Genomic DNA, 18,609 nt, shown 5'->3' with positions numbered 1-18,609 from the left:
CAGTGCCAGTTTCAAGAGACGAAGATACCGGCGTCGTAATAAACGGAAAACAGAGACGAAATAATGTGATTACACCAGCAATAGTGGTGAAACAATACCAATAAAAGCCGAAGTTATGTAATTATATTCTACAACAGGGTAGTTGAAAATAAAGATTTAAGTCATCATGCAAATACCTGAACAGCCCATCCAGATTACCAAAGAGTCTTTTCATCGTCACCGGTATATACCACTATTGTGGTGTAGGCTGGTGGGCTTGTTAAGGTGCTATATATACAGTCATCCACCTGAACTTTTTAATCTGTTATACATAAAACGGCATGCTTTGAGAGCACTATGTGTCCAGGCAGGTCTTTTACAGCACATGAGAATTGGATGGCAGATGGCAATTTATTATCATTCACTTATAACCGGATTCACCCATGTATTCTAGCACCCAGTCCCGTAATATATTTCCGACATTTGTGCGTTGTGACTGTCAGTTCTGCTAGTATTGGGACTGAAGCCCCTCTGCTGTTAGGTTTGCAGCTCGCGGTCGCGTTCACGCTTTCCGAGCACAGGCTCCCGGAATCGATTCCCGGCGGGGTCAGAGATTTTTTCCTGCCTCGAGATGACTGGGTGTTTGTGCTGTCCTCATCCATGAAAGTGGTAGGATTGGACTGAGCAAAGGTAGGGACTTTGTACGAACGCTGATAACCGCGCAGTAGAGCTCCCCACAAACCCATCATCGTCATTACCTGCTATTAGTCTACTGGCCTACAGGTAGACCATTAACTATATTCTATCTGCATAAAACTATAACAAGTTACTCTGAGTCCGACGGAAGTTCTATATTAAAACAGGGGAAGTGTTGCTCGAAAATACCGTCGGTGGTAGAGTCTGTCCGTCGTTATTTGGTACGCTGTCACGCGAATCGTGGAATTTGCCATTAAATTATCCCATAATCTTATCATGCACGGTCTCTTTTTTTCGTAACATGCTATGACGCCACTGATTTGTATGCAGAGCATCTGGGATTCACATACCACTCTACCTCAGAAAACTGCACTATAAATCTGCATTAACGGAACCAGATTACATCGGTAGTTCTATAAAGCTTTTCCTAAATGGAGTGTAATATTTGGTTGTGGCCGACATCTCGCACATACAGTGACACCTAGAGCTACACTGTTCGATAAAACATTTAGGGTTGACTGTTTAAAGTGGGTGAACTCCAATTTTAGGTAAAACTTATAAGACATGCGTCAAGTCACAAGCTCAGGATCAGGCGACATTATTGGTAATCACCTAACAGATTTTATAAGGTGAGCAGACACGTGATTGAACATGGTATTACATGACTGGAGACCACCACAGAATGGATCGTCTGTTTGTTCCATGTGCTGGATAATTCAGATATTTACATGAGGATCTATACCTTTATTTTCAACTACTCTTTTTTTACAATATAATGACATAACTTCGGTAGTATTGGTATTGCCTCGCCGCTATTGCCACTGTAATCAAATTATTTCGCCTCTGTTTTCTGTGTATTACAACGTCGATATCTTCGTCGCTGCAAATTGGCACTATTATGATGTCACACTATAATGGTGAAGAGCTATACCTCGTAATATTTAGAGCCACTTTGTTTAGGCTTTTTTACTGGAGGACCTAGTATAAACGATGTGATTGAGGACGTGATATACGTTACAGAAAATTCCAACGCTTTAATACATGTTATGGTATTTTTTAGCATTTCTAGCAACGGAGGGTGGCCAGATACTGTCATGCATTAGGCCTAGTATGAAGGCTTTTTGTGTCTGCAAGGAGTACGAACTAGTTTTTTCGTAGCGATTTTTTAATGTATTTTTATAAGTGATACAGAAAATTTAGATGCGTCAATATTTTATTTGTGCTTATAAAGTGTGAAACGTCTCATAACATACGATAAGTCGTTTTTCTCAGTTATCGACTCTGACATTGTTTTCGGAAATGTCACATCTCTCACTGTTACCATTTCTGGTCATGTGTTTATGAGCAGTAGGTTACATGACTTGTGTATTTGTGTGAGTGTGTGTGTGTGTGTGTGTGTGTGTGTGTGTGTGTGTGTGTGTGTTTGTGTATGTGTGTGGTCTTTTTTTTCTCCTCCACAAATCACAGATTGTATACACACTTTACGTATTTATATTCAGGAACATCGCTCTTTGCATGCTGCTGACGCATTTTTTAGAATATTATGAGCAATAATATCGGGCAAATACAGCCGGTTACAAAGCTTTTAGGGAGCCTTCTGACTACAAACTGTTGTTATACACACGGCCTTCAATAGGTCGGTGTGATCTGTAATAATAGCAACAATTGGCAATGAACAGCTTCGTTTGTAGTGTTTCTAGTGACTAAATCGATGGATTATCTTTATCAGTCCTAAAATGTTGCTTGAGAACTTTTTTAAATGCTGGAATATATACTTCGAGTGTGTGTTGTGAGCAACCCTAATTCGTTACATTCAATCTGCCTCTTTACCCACTTAGCTAACATTTATTTTTCTGCAGCCTGGTAAGAGTAGTTTTATGACGTCGTATTTTAGGTCTAACTTCAAAAACGTCGACTGTTATCATGCACCGAAATCTTTCATTGAGGCACATACTTTAGAATTTTGGGGACGTTGATTTGACGAACATGTGTATATGTGGAAATTAATTCACGCTTTCTTTGAAATTACAGCTGTATGTGCACTTGTCTCATGATTGAGAATGTTGACGTGATAGAATGTATCTAATAAACAATTTATATCATTCACGTAACACTGCTTTTGAAAATGATGGATTGTCGAGACGCCTAAGGTGTTTTTGGAAATAATAAAAGCGGGGAAAAGTCATAAGGAAAGTTATTAAAGTTATTTCCTTTACAATGGCAAGAATACAAATAGATGTGTAGGTGTGGGATACCCCCTCAGTACACTCCTAGCAGAAATCTTCGTGGTGAATTTTGAAAAACATTTCTTAGAAAATAATCCCCTCTCTTCCAAGAAAGGACACTAGTTTATGCACGATGATATTTTTGATGTTGTGGTCTTCAGTCCTGAGACTGGTTTGATGCAGCTCTCCACGCTACTCTTTCCTGTGCAAGCTTCTTCATCTCCCAGTACCTACTGCAACCTACATCCTTCTGTATCTGTTTAGTGTATTCATCTCTTGGTCTCCCTCTAAGATTTTTAAGCTCCACGCTGCCCTCCAATACTAAATTGGTGATCCTTTGATGCCTCAGAACACGTCCTACCAACCGATCCCTTCTTCTGGTCAAGTTGTGCCACTAACTTCTCTTCTCCCCAATCCTGTTCAATACTTCCTCTTTAGTTATGTGATCTACCATCTAATCTTCGGCATTCTTCTATAGCACCACATTTCGAAAGCTTCTACTCTCTTCTTGTCCAAACTATATATCGTCCATGTTTCACTTCCATACATGGCTACACTCCATACAAATACTCTCAGAAACGAATTCCTGACACTTAACTCTATACTCGATGTTAACAAATTTCTCTTCTTCAGAAACGCTTTCCTTGCCATTGCCAGTCTACATTGTATATGCTCTCTACTTCGACCATCATCAGTTATTTTGCTCCCCAAATAGCAAAACTCCTTTACTACTTTAAGCGTCTCATTTCCTAATCTAATACCCTCAGCATCACCCGTCTTAATTGGACTACATTCCATTATCCTCGTTTTGCTTTTGTTGATGTTCATCTTATATCCTCCATTCAAGACACTATCCATTCCGGTCAACTGCTCTTCCAAGTCCTTTGCTGTATCTGAGAGAATTACAATGTCATCGGTGGACCTCAAAGTTTTTATTTCTTCTCCATGGATTTTAATACCTATTCCGAATTTTTCTTTTGTTTCCTTCACTGCTTGCTCAATATACAGATTGAAGAACATCGGGGAGAGGCTACAACCCTGTCTCACTCCCTTCCCAACCACTGCTTCCCTTTGATATCCCTCGACTCTTATAACTGCCATATGGTTTCTGTACAAATTGTAAATAGCTTTTCGCTCCCTGTATTTTACCTCTGCCACCTTCAGGATTTGAAGTCTACAAATGCTAGGAACTTGGGTTTATCTTTCCTTAATCTAGCTTCTAAGGTAAGTCGTAGGGTCAGTATTGCCTCACGTCTTCCAATATTTCTACGGAATCCAAACTGATCTTCCCCAAGGTCGGCTTCTACTAGTTTTTCCATCCGTCTGTAAAGAATTCGTGTTAGTATTTTGCAGCTGTGACTTATTAAACTGATAGTTCGGTAATTTTCACATCTGTCAACACCTGCTTTCTTTGGGATTGGAATTATTATATTCTTCTTGAAGTCCGACAGTATTTCGCCTGTCTCATATATTTTGCTCACCAGATGGTAGAGTATTGTCAGGACTGGCTCTCCCAAGGGTGTCAGTAGTTCTAATGGAATGTTGTCTACTCCCTGAGCTTTTTTGCGACACAAGTTTTTCAGTACTCTGACAAACTCTTCACGCAGTATCATATCTCCCATTTCATCTTCATCTACATCTTCTTCCATTTCCATAATATTGTCCTCATGAACATCGCCCTTGTACAGTTCCTCTATATACTCCTTCCACCTTTCTGCTTTCCCTTCTTTTCTTAGAACTGGGTTCCCACCTGAGCTCTTGATATTCATATAAGTGGCTCTCTTTTTTCCAAAGGTCTCTTTAATTTTCCTGTAGGCAGTATCTATCTTAACCCCTTAGTGCGATAATCCTCTACGTCCTTACATTTGTCCTCTAGCCATCCCTGCTTAGCCATTTTGCACTTCCTGCCGATCTCATTTTTGAGACGTTTGTATTCCTTTTTGCCTGCTTCATTTACTGCATTTTTATATTTTCTCCTTTCATCAATTAAATTCAATATTTCTTCTGTTACCCAAGGGTTTCTACTAGCCCTTGTCTTTTTACCTACTTGATCCTCTGCTGCCTTCACTACTTCATCTCTCAAAGCTACCCATTCATCTTCTACTGTATTTCTTTCCCCCATTCCTGTCAATTGCTCCCTTATGCTCTCCCTGAAACTCTGTACAACCTCTTGTTCTTTCAGTTTATCCAGGTCCCATCTCCTTAAATTGCCACCTTTTTGCAGTTTCTTCAGTTTTAATCTACAGGTCATAACCAATAGATTGTGGTCAGAGTCCACATCTGCCCCTGGAAATGTCCTACAATTTAAAACCTGGTTCTTAAATCTCTGTCTTACCATTACATAATTTATCTGAAAAATGTCAGTATCTCCAGGCTTCTTCCATGTATACAATCTTCTTTTATGATTCTTGAACCAAGTGTTAGCTATGATTAGGTTGTGCTCTGTGCAAAATTCTACCAGGCGGCTTCCTCTTTCGTTTCTTTGCCCCAGTCCATATTCACCTACTACGTTTCCTTCTCTCCCTTTTCCTACTGACGAATTCCAGTCACCCATAACTATTAAATTTTCATCTCCCTTCACTATCTGAATAATTTCTTTTATTTCATCATACATTTCTTCAATTTCTTCATCATCTGCAGAGCTAGTTGGCATATAAACTTGTACTACTGTGGTAGGCGTGGACTTCGTATATATCTTGGCCACGATAATGCGTTCATTATGCTTTTTGTAGTAGCTTATCCGCATTCCTATTTTCCTATTCATTATTAAACCTACTCCTGCATTACCCTTATTTGATTTTGTGTTTATAACCCTTGTTTCCTTCACTGCTTGCTCAATGTACAGATTTAAGAACATCGGGGAGAGGCTACAACCCTGTCTCACTCCCTTCCCAACCACTGCTTCCCTTTGATATCCCTCGACTCTTATAACTGCCATATGGTTTCTGTGCACACCTGACCAGAAGTCTTGTTCCTCCTGCCACCGAACTTCACTAATTCCCACTATATCTAACTTTCACCTATCCTTTTCCCTTTTTAAATTTTCTGACCTACCTGCCCGATTAAGGGATCTGACATTCCACGCTCCGATCCGTAGAACGCCAGTTTTCTTTCTCCTGATAACGACATCCTCTCGAGTAGACCAGCCCGGAGATTCGAATGGGGGAGTATTTTACCTCCGGAATGTTTTACCCAAGAGGACGCCATCATCATTTAACCATACAGTAAAGCTGAAGCCCTCGGGAAAAATTACGGCTGTAGTTTCCCCTTGCTTTCAGTCGTTCACAGTACCAGCACAGCAAGGCCGTTTTGGTTAGTGTTACAAGGCCGGATCAGTCAATCATCAAGACTGTTGGCCCTGCAACTACTGAAAAGGCTGCTGCCCCTCTTCAGGAACCACATGTTTGTCTGGCCTCTCAACAGATACCCCTCCATTGTGGTTACACCTACGGTACGGCTATCTGTATCGCTGAGTCACGCAAGCATCCCCACCAACGGCAAGGTCCATGGTTCGTGGGGGTAGGGCACGTTGATAATGTGATATGTTTGTGGATGGATACTACCAGACATCTCCAAACAATCCTCAAGCAGCTAAATTCTAGGCACAAAGATAAGAAAATCACAATTATGTTGAGAGGCAACTCGGTAAGTTATTGAGACCTAACCATAGATATCAGTGATCACAGTCACCCCGTGACAATTTACTGCAAGCTTACCAGCACTGACATTGTAATACCCACCAATTATCACCATCCAGTGTCTGACAAAAATGCTGCAGTTCAATCTATGATACATCGCCTAATATCTATCCGCGTGAGTAACGGCAGCTTCCAAACTGAATTAAACTTAATCAAATAAATAGCATTAAACAATGGCTACACTGTTTGCTCAGTGACTCCATAACACATTAAAAAACAATACGTCTCCTCTCCTTTTTACCCTGTGCTCAACACATCAACTAAAGACCTTAATAAATGGTGCAATACTCCATATTTAAGAAAAGCCTTTCTGAATATAGCCAAGACGCTCACATCCAAGCACATTTATGTGTAAAAAACAATTATACACTTTTTGTCCAATGGTAAAGAGATGACTTCAGCTTTAAAAGAGAATGGTATGTACAAATCTACTGCAAAGCCGGAGGGACGAGACAGGCAGACTCAGAGCAGATAGCTACCTCCTGCCCGGACAATGGAAACCGGAACCTAAAGCCGTCGGCACACGGACCGTGCATCCGAAAGTTGAGCGCTGAACGTGTCGAGTTTCTGACGTCATAGCGTGGAACAGCACGTTCGGGAGTCTTTCCGAACGTGCACAGGAATATCTGGCATGTCAGATATTCTGAGTGTGGGTCTGAGCGTTGACCAATGAGATGACACAGCGCCACCTACGTCACACGCACGCCGTCTCCTTTCAGTACAAGAGTTGTGAGGCGCCATATTGGCATTCATTTCAAGCCTATATGTATATATGCCGTTTCTGAGCACCAGCAAATTGAGAATCACTGGAAAACCCTTTGTTAATTGTGTGATTCGTTCCAATAAAATAATGAGAAACATCATATTCGTAGCAAAAGAATTATTGTAACTTGCGTAGTATGAGAGTAGCCTATTTGAAGGCACGACACACTGATGATACACCCAAAATGGATTGTTCTTGGTACAAGTTGTTATAATTAAATTTCAATTAGTAACATATCTACTATTAAAGTTTTCAGAAATGCGTAACATAATATGATTAGATGCAAGGATTGTGTTGTTGTTTTAGCGCAATGAGTAGCATCATTGTCCTCAATTAAGTTGTTGGTTTGGGCGGTGGTTCGCGTCTTGACGCTACGAAATTTTATTTCCTAACATTCGCGTTTATTGTTGTTTTGAGGAAGGAGATCAGGCAGCGAGGTCATCGGTCTCATCGGATTAGGGAAGGACTGAGAAGGAAGTCGACCGTGCCCTTTGAAAGGAACCATCCCGGCATTTGCCTGGAGCGATTTAGGGAAATCACGGAAAACCTAAATCAGGATGGCCGGACACGGCATTCGCGTTGTTATTAGGTTCTGATACATTATTATTAGTGTAATATAAGAATACATTATAACAGTTGATGGGTTATGTAAATATAAGTTTACCTTTTTTTGAGAGGTGCCTTTGTTCGATTGGCTTCATCTACAGGACAGCTTGCGCTACTTGTATAAAGATATTTTGCTCCTTTTCCTTTTACGCTTCGTAATTCACGTGTTGCAAAGATTCTGCTACTGGGTAGGAACAGTGATCAAGTAAGACTGACCTTGAAGTTTTACTAAAATGTGGGAATGATGAAATAATGTTTATCATATGCGGAGAAGTATTTCAAATTTGTACCGCACTGTTTGTAATGGAACTTTTGTAAGTCTGTGTCGTTATTGACTGGGCATGGTCCTTTCCTTTTCTTGGACGATGGGGGAAATGTGCGTTTTAATAGAGGTGACGTGGGAATTTTACGCGCGCCCGTTGAGTAAATAGTGTGATTTACGAACAAGAAGATCGTGTATACCACGTTGGGGCCCACGTACTGTATGCACAAGTAGTAGTAGTAGTAGTAGTTTTATTCATCCGTAGATCTCTTTTTACAAGGATATAGGACATGTCAAAGTATTTACAAGCTTAGATCAATTTACAATAAGCTAATTCGTATACACATATATTTACAGACTTCTAGTTAGAGATAATCATTAGATTTTACTCCTGGTATACAATAATTTATTTACAAATAACTCATTAAATAATGTAATGCCACACTATTCACTCATATTTCACTATCAGTCACTGCACACACTATACACACATTGTTTCATAACACTTCACTCACTACACACACACACACACACACACACACACACACACACAGGTGATCCTTGGGCCATTTTCTGTACTGCAAGTTCCCATTTGCTATCCTGAAAAACTGAGTCAGCATCCCTTCATAATGAGTGAGATGTTGAGCTCAGAAAGAGGAAGAGGTGTTAGTATTGTGCTATGCATAGCTTGAGGGGAGAGTGTCTCTAGAAAGGAAAAAAGAAGAAAAATAATAAAGTGAAGGTGTTATGTGGAATATTGGATGTTTTATAATCATCATTATTATTATTATTTGTTTGTATAACATTTTTTTCATCAAACCCCTACTCTGCTTTATCTAAGTAATCCTTCAATGTATAAAATGTGTTGCATAACAGGTACTTTTTAGCTGCCTTCTTAAATAAGTGTATTTTTGAAATTTCTTTAATCTCTTTTGGTAATTTATTGTACAGTTTTATTCCTTGGTAGAAAATGCTGTTTTGAGTTTTATGTTTATTTTTTCTTGGTAAATGTAAGTTGAGTCTATCTCTTGTTGCATGGTCATGGACAGAGCTGTTTGTGCAGTAATTGCCAATGTTACTTTTGATGTGTACAACTGACTGGTAAATGTGTTCACATGGAGCAGTTAAAATTCCCAGTGTTTTGAACAGATCTTTACAATGAGCTCGACTACTATTTCTGGTTATTATTCTTATGGCTCTTTTCTGGAGTTTAAAAATTGTGTTCATATTTTGTGGATTTGTTCCCCAAAAAAGAATGCCATAGCTAAGAATTGAGTGTACATATGAATAATATGTAACTAAAAGACACTGCATGTTACACACAGATGATAGAATTCTAAGGGCATAACATGCTGATGACATTCTGTTTGCAAGTACCTTTGTGTGTTCGCACCACTTCAGCTGAGAGTCAATATTCATTCCTAGAAATTTTGCATTTGTTACACAGTCTATAGAGGTGCCATCTACATTTAATTTAACATTGTCGTTCCTGAGCGTTCAGCAGCACGTTGAACTTGGCACATTCAACGTTAACGTTCGACAGCACGGTCCGTGTGCCGACGGCTTAAGTGTTGGCCGTGTGGCGTGGGGACTGATCTCCCCCACCCAACTGCGGTTCCTTTTGAAGGCTCCGGCGCCCTTGATCCTAGGGCCTCGCAAAATATCTTTCCATTCATACTGCAGACGCTGTGAAACCACGGCGTGTGTTACAGGAATGGGACGGGGAGCGATGCATGAGTCTGCGACGCACAGTGACATTTCTATGAAAGTCGGTCTCACGCCCGCCAAGCTGCTGCCTATAATCGCGACACGGTGTCACACAGAACGTCCCAGAACAGCGTCCCGCGTCCGCTTCGGCTCAGGTCGTTACTGACGCTTTTGACTTGCATGTCAGCACTGGAGTCGGGCCACCAGCACGAGAGGTTGGAAGAGTTTCTATTGGTAGAAAATTTGCTACAGAGCAAAGATTGGCTTCTACCTTGAAAAAGCAGAGAAGCTGCTCGTCGTGCGGTGGACAGAAGTTTTGGAGGAGGTCTATCGTGGTCGTCGCCGGAAACGGTCGTTTTCGACATTCTTGTGCACTTTGCGTAAGAGTTCAAGTTCTCAATTTTGTTTGTCCACATCTGTCGACAGTTTTCGGCGAAGTCGTGATCCAGCATCAGCAGGCGTCGTCTACAGAAGCTGAAGCACGCAGCAATCCACGTCGCCAGCCATACCACTGGACGCAGCTCCGCCTGAAAACGGTAATATACGCTGCACCGACTTGTAGGCATTTCCATCACGATTCCAACCCGCTGTCGCGTAGCTCACGCGAGGTAGCAGACCTCCATAGTAGCACCTTGTGGTGAGAACAAACAGTACAGGAGCGATCGATCACTGCACTATCGATCGTCAGTTGCTAGTTGTCAGTTCAAGTTGACACACTACTGGCCACTAAAATTGCTACACAAAGAAGAAATGCAGATGATAAACGGGTATCCATTGGACAAATATATTATACTATAACTGACATGTGATTACATTCTCAAGCAGTTTGGGTGCATAGGTCCTGAGAAATCAGTACCCAGAACAACCACCTCTGGCCGTAATAACGGCCTTGATACGCCTGGGCATTGAGTCAAACAGAGCTTGGATGGCGTGTACAGGTACAGCAGCCCATTCAGCTTCAACAGGATACCACTGTTCATCAAGAGTAGTGACTGGCGTATTGTGACGAGCCAGTTGCTCGGCCACCATTGACCAGACGTTTTCAATTGGGCAGAGATCCGGAGAATGAGCTGGCCAGGGCAGCACTAGAACATTTTCTGTATCCAGAAAGGCCCGCACAGAACCTCCAACATGCGGTCGTGCATTATCCTGCTGAAATGTATGGTTTCGCAGGGATCGAATGAAAGGTAGAGCCACGGGTCGTAACACATCTGAAATGTAACGTCCACTGTTCAAAGTGCCGTCAATGCGAAAAAGAGGTGACCGAGACGAGTAACCAATCGCACCCCATACCATCACGCCCGGTGATACGCCAGTATGGCGATGACGAATACACGCTTCCAATGGGCGTTCACCGCGATGTCGTCAAACACGTATGCGACCATCATTATGCTGTAAACAGAACCTGGATTCACGCGAAAAAATGACGTTTTGCCATTCGTGCACCCAGGTTCGTCGTTGAGTACACCATCGCAGGCGCTCCTGTCTATGATGCAGCGTCAAGGGTAACCGCAGCCATGGCCTCCGAGCTGATAGTCCATGCTGCTGCAAACGTCGTCGAACTGTTCGTGCACATGGTTGTTGTGTTGCAAACGTCCCCATCTGTTGACTCAGGGATCGAGACGTGGCTACACGATCCGTTACAGCCATGCGGATAAGATGCCTGTCATCTCGACTGCTAGTGATACGAGGCCCTTGGGATCCAGAACGGCGTTCCGTATTACCATCCTGAACCCACCGATTCCATATTATGCTAACAGTCATTGGATTTCGACCAACGCGAGCAGCAATGTCGCGTTACGGTAAAACGCAATCGCGATAAGTTACAATCCGACCTTTATTAAAGTCGGAAACGTGATGGTACACATTTCTCCACCTTACACGAGGGATCACACAACGTTTCACCAGGCACGCCGGTCAACTGCTGTTTGTGTATGAAAAATCGGTTGGACACTTTCCTCATGTCAGCACGTTGTTGGTGTCGCCATCGTCACCAACCTTGTGTGAATGCCCTGAAAAGCTAATAATTTGCATATCACAGCATCTTCTTCCTGTCGGTTAAATTTCGCGTCTGTAGCACGTAATCTTCGTGGTGTAGCAATTTTAATGGCCAGTAGCGTAGCATAGGTGTCATAGTACTATACCAAGCACTCATAATCTTCAAATTCGCCCGACTAGGAATATTGACAATATATTTGATGTCACAAGGAGTCACTGAATAAATTGTGTTTCTATAAAATACAGTTTATGGGAAAATTTCATTTAGACGATAAATCATTGTTTATTAATCAATTATAGCATTTCTCCAACCTGCATTCTCTGTTCCCTGACACTTTCCACTTTCCATCTTCTTTTGGAGGGAAGAATCGATTAGATAGGTAGGCAGTAAGTAAGTTAAATTAAACATACTTATTATATTAAGTTAGACAGCTCACACAGAGCTGTACTGAGGGTTAGTTGAGAGTCCAGATCACGTGCACAAGAGAGGTGCACTGAAAATTGTTCAAATCGCTCTGAACACTGTGGGACGTAACATCTGAGGTCATCAGTCCCCTATAACTTAGAACTATTTAAACGTAACTAACCTAAGGACATCACACACATCAGTGCCCGAGGCAGGATTCGAACCTGCGACCGTAGCGGTCCAGACTGAAGCGCCTAGAACCGCTCGGCCACACCGGCCGGCAGGTGCACTGAGTGATTGTGGAAGGTGGCCCACAATAATTAGCTCACACAGGCAAGTGGCGCCGGACCTCAACCGCAGGCTGAATTATACAAGCACTGCAGGCTTGTCGATGCAGTGGAAAGAAAGGGGCGGGGGCTCTCGAAGGACGGGCCAAGTGGTTTCTACACTGTCGAGTCACGGATTTACTATTCCATATGTAGCTCACAGCGCTGGATTAGTACAACAAATGAGCTAATTGGTATCAGAAACCAATAATTCTAGCAGAGGTATTTGCAGTCTAGCAGCATGGTGACTACACATGGCGCTGGTGAGCAGTGGGTCTCCAATCAGCCACCATGAGTTTAGGCCTTCGCCACTACCCGACCATCTCCTAGCACCAAGTCATCCTGCTTTGAAAGTGGCGCTTCTCTAGTGATGGACCAGTTCGAGCTCCAGGCTTACTTCACCAGCAGCCAGACTCTTGCACTGAGGGACAGCACATCACGATCAGAAGGGGGGGGGGAGGGGAATGTTACAACAAACAACATCCGATGCAGGTGGGGCGACCTGGTGCCTCACACCTTCGCTCAAAGGGCCCATTCCTGGTAGCTGTCCTCCTCTACAGTATTTCCTGCTGACTTCCGCATTGCTGGTGCATTCTATAAGCAGACATAGATAACTGGGGCACATGCTGTTGGTTGGGCTTCTTGGCATCAGCATTCTTGAGCGCAGACGTCACAGTCTTCTTCTCGGCCGACAGCTGGCCACTGCAGCACATTACAAGTTAACCACGCCTCCCAGTTAATATGGTGTGGCCGACGCACTGTCATGCTACAGTGTAAAAGCATGAATCTGAATAAAAGTATGACTTTCTGATACTGCTTTCCTAAAATACCAGTGGCCTGCACATTCGTTATGACTCATGAGGACAAACCGATCCTGCACAGAAGTGGTTATTCAACTAAGGCCACTTCAGGTGATGTTATAAGACTGGATCTCCACACATCATGACACCACAGAAGAAGCTCGAAGTGTCATTGCACAGCGGCCTGAGTGAATGAACTGTTTGTTTCTAGTTTCATCTGAAGAGGAGATTAAGTCTAGGCGGACGATGCATTGGAATTTAAAGGTCATAATAGCTGAGCCATTGGCACCATCTTCTTGCACCAAGTCCCCATCCTTTGGACTTCTAGCTTTTCTACCATTAACAATGACCTACGCTGGTGGGGGGAGGGGGGGGGGGGTGACCTGGTGTTGTTACAAAGAGACGCAGTGATATACGAGGTGTGTTTGAAAAGTCCATGCAAAAATAAAAACTACTTAAGTGTTTGTGGTAAACATTTTTTTATTTTTCGACATACACTCCTGGAAATGGAAAAAAGAACACATTGACACCGGTGTGTCAGACCCACCATACTTGCTCCGGACACTGCGAGAGGGCTGTACAAGCAATGATCACACGCACGGCACAGCGAACACACCAGGAACCGCGGTGTTGGCCGTCGAATGGCGCTAGCTGCGCAGCATTTGTACACCGCCGCCGTCAGTGTCAGCCAGTTTGCCATGGCATACGGAACTCCATCGCAGTCTTTAACACTGGTAGCATGCCGCGACAGCGTGGACGTGAACCGTATGTGCAGTTGACGGACTTTGAGCGAGGGCGTATAGTGGGCATGCGGGAGGCCGGGTGGACGTACCGCCGAATTGCTCAACACGTGGGGCGTGAGGTTTCCACAGTACATCGATGTTGTCGCCAGTGGTCGGCGGAAGGTGCACGTGCCCGTCGACCTGGGACCGGACCGCAGCGACGCACGGATGCACGCCAAGACCGTAGGATCCTACGCAGTGCCGTAGGGGACCGCACCGCCACTTCCCAGCAAATTAGGGACACTGTTACTCCTGGGGTATCGGCGAGGACCATTCGCAACCGTCTCCATGAAGCTGGGCTACGGTCCCGCACACCGTTAGGCCGTCTTCCGCTCACGCCCCAACATCGTGCAGCCCGCCTCCAGTGGTGTCGCGACAGGCGTGAATGGAGGGACGAATGGAGAAGTGTCGTCTTCAGCGATGAGAGTCGCTTCTACCTTGGTGCCAATGATGATCGTATGCGTGTTTGGCGCCGTGCAGGTGAGCGCCACAATCAGGACTGCATACGACCGAGGCACACAGGGCCAACATCCGGCATCATGGTGTGGGGAGCGATCTCCTGCACTGGCCGTACACCTCTGGTGATCGTTGAAGGGACACTGAATAGTGCACAGTACATCCAAACCGTCATCGAACCCATCGTTCTACCATTCCTAGACCGGCAAGGGAACTTGCTGTTCCAACAGGACAATGCACGTCCGCATGTATCCCGTGCCACCCAACGTGCTCTAGAAGGTGTAAGTCAACTACCCTGGCCAGCAAGATCTCCGGATCTGTCCCCCATTGAGCATGTTTGGGACTGGATAAAGCGTCGTCTCACGCGGTCTTCACGTCCAGCACGAACGCTGGTCCAACTGAGGCGCCAGGTGGAAATGGCATGGCAAGCCGTTCCACAGGACTACATCCAGCATCTCTACGATCGTCTCCATGGGAGAATAGCAGCCTGCATTGTTGAGAAAGGTGGATATACACTGTACTAGTGCCGACATTGTGCATGCTCTGTTGCCTGTGTCTATGTGCCTGTGGTTCTGTCAGTGTGATCATATGATGTATCTGACCCCAGGAATGTGTCAATAAAGTTTCCCCTTCCTGGGACAATGAATTGACGGTGTTCTTATTTCAATTTCCAGGAGTGTAGTCTCCTTTTAGAATTATGTACTTGGTCCAACGCTTTTCTAATTTGTTGAACTCTTCCGAATAATAGGAATTGTCCAAGTCTGCAAAATAGCTATTAGTTACTGCTATCACCTCCTAGTTTGAATAAACTCTTTGTCCCGCCAGGCATTTCTTCAAATTCGGGAACAAATAGTAGTCCGAGGGAGCCAAGTCTGGAGAATAGGGGGGATGTGAAACGAGTTGGAATCCAGTTTCCATTAATTCTGCGACCACAACTGCTCAGGTGTGCGCTGGTGCACTGTCGTGATGGAAAAGGACTTTTTTGCGGTCCAATCGCCGGCGTTCTCCTTGCAGCTTTGTTTTCAAACGTTCCAATGACGATCAATAATTTGCACCTATAATAGTTTTACGCTTTTGCAGATAGTCGATGAGGATTAGCCCTTGCGAATCCCAAAAGACAATCTCGGAATGGTCTTCAACTTTTTAGGTGCAGATTCTCTCTTGGACACCCATTGTTTAGATTGCTCTTTGGTCTCAGGAGTATAGTAATGTATCCATATTTCATCCACAGTGACGAAACGACGCTTAAAGTCCTGTGGATTCTTTCTCAACAGCTGCAAACCATCCTTGCAACACTTCACACGATTCCGTTTTTGCTCAAACATGAGCAATCACGGAACCCATCTTGCGGATAACTTTCTCATGTCCAAATGTTTATGGAAAATATTACGTACCCGTTCATTCGAGATGCCCACAGTACTAGCAATCTCACGCACCTTAACTCTTCTGCCATCCATCATCCTAGCATGGATTTTATCAATGATTTCTGGAGTCGTAACCTCCACAGGGCGTCCAGAACGTTCAGCATCGCTTGTGTCCATAGGGCCAGTCTGAAAATTTTGAAACCACTTCTAATCGAAGGTGCAGAGCCACCGTAATGTTTATCAATCTTTTCTTTAGTCTCCTGAGCATTTTTGCCTTTCAGAAAGTAATGTTTAGTCACCACACGAAATACTGTTTCGTAAATTTTTTGACAATCACTCGACTTCCTTGATTCACACTAATGCCGAACACAAAGAAATAGATAGAAGAATGGCTGAAACTTGGTGTGCTTTCTTTCCAAACATGCTACTAACTAAACATTACCTCGATACGCTCCGGTAGTGCCATCTCTCTCGGACTTCACACGGACTTTTCAAACGCCCGTCGCACTAGAAAGTACTGCATATAGAATATGAAAAATTTATGTGCAAACATACGAGGTGAGGACAGTAACAAGGTAAATGAGATTATACTCCAAAGAACTGAACATAAGTATTAGAGGCCTGAGGAGCCTGTAACGCGTTATGTCGCGAAGGATTTGGACAAGTATCATGTAACACCTAATGTGACTGTCGTATTGGCAATGGAGTTTGAACAGATTGACATATCAACAATTTTACATGATAAGCGAGGGCTATCTCCTCCTATTGTAAGGTTTAAAGGTGTGGGTGGTCAGGGCATATCCGGAGGCAGTTTTGGCAACCTCAGTGGGGTAAGAATGGTATGGGCAACATGAACAACTAGACTGCACAATTAATGGTAGAAACTGACGAGTGGGGGTTTGTGGGTGCTTTACACCTACCTTAGCTGTTTAAAAGACCCTGAAAACTATTTTTTCGGTCAGGCAAAGACTGGTAGAGAACATCCTGACCATAATTTCCAGTCTTCAAGTCCACATTACTCTTAGTGCTCACTGATAGAAAATGTTCCCACTTGCTATTTACTCAGCTGGATCAGGAACTATGACAATAAACAGAAGCTTTGAGTTTTAACTGACTGATTTACTATGTAAAACTGCACACACACAAAATATAATAACATCCCTATCGGAAACAACAAAATTAACAGCTCAGAGCCAACCTCTACAGGAAGTTCCAAGTAAAATGGTCTATCGCCCTGACTTCGATTCACCATAAGTTAATTGCTCGCCTTAAAGTGGAAAATAATCGCGCCACTTGCCACACTGTCTTGTCTACATTGCAGGGGACACGCATACAGCTACTTCCGTCAAATGTAAGCGATGCAGGACGGTGTCAAGTCCTCGCCAGTTCACTTCCTATTTTACCGAAAACGCACTCAAGGCTGCCAAACTCTGACGTCATCCGAGGTACAACGCAAGCAGGCATGTGACTGACGCGGACAGACCAACATCGTAATGCGAAATGTCTTTCCCCACTGCCTCTCTGGCTATATTTGTAAAGGGCGCAGCAGACCGCCAAACGGACCATCTGCCATCAACCAGCGTAGGCACAAACAGCAGGGTCTTAATGGCCCCTTTCTCGGACGTGCAGTAATTAATAGCTGTCATATAATTTTGCAATCCTCTTAATTTTTATATAAATAGATTCAGTTTGCTTTAGTTTCTGAAAAGGTTTTAGCTGGACTGCATTTAAACTTCGGTGGCTAGAATTTTTAGAACAGAACTGAAAGTAGAATATGATCTCTGAACTGCCTATTTAAGATTCCTCGTAACCATTGTTATTTACACTGTACAACAGTATTAATGCATGAATGTAGTCGACCGCTGTAATTACAACCTTCTCCTAGAAATACAAATGATACTTGATCTATCATAAAGATGTTGTTGTTCCAAATTTGGCTTTTTACTAAGTAATTTGAAAACTAATAAAATTAGCTTTTTGTCATCACATATTTAATGTTTTTGCATCAACCTGCGGCTACATACGAATTTTCATCATTCTGAGTCTAATATTTCGGGCCTTCAATTTTTCGTTAAAACTCTGACTTCGACAAAAATATTGCTCTGATCAACTTGAGACTTAACGTTTAATTGTGATAAATATTTGCATATTATGAACAGTTTTTAGCTAGTAATTTTATTTATTTTGTATGAGTTAAGATCTTTGAATTATTGGAGGGACGTGGAAATTTGTGATTTATACTTCAGACGAATGCAAAAACTGGTAGAAGCTGACCTCGGCGAGGATCAGATTGGATCCCGCAGAAATGTTGGAACACGTGAGGCAATACTGACTCTACGACTTATCTTAGAAAATAGATTAATGAAAGGCAAACCTACATTTCTAGCATTTGTAGACTTAGAGAACGCTTTTGACAATGTTAACTGGAAAATTCTCTTTCAAATTCTAAAAGTGGCAGGGGTAAAATACAGGGAGCGAAAGACTATTTACAATTTGTACAGAAACCAGATGGCAGTTATAAGAGTCGAGGGACATCAAAGG

Source organism: Schistocerca gregaria, chromosome X, assembly GCF_023897955.1.
Source record: "Schistocerca gregaria isolate iqSchGreg1 chromosome X, iqSchGreg1.2, whole genome shotgun sequence".
Taxonomy (NCBI): domain Eukaryota; kingdom Metazoa; phylum Arthropoda; class Insecta; order Orthoptera; family Acrididae; genus Schistocerca; species Schistocerca gregaria.
This window is presented reverse-complemented; position numbering follows the sequence as displayed.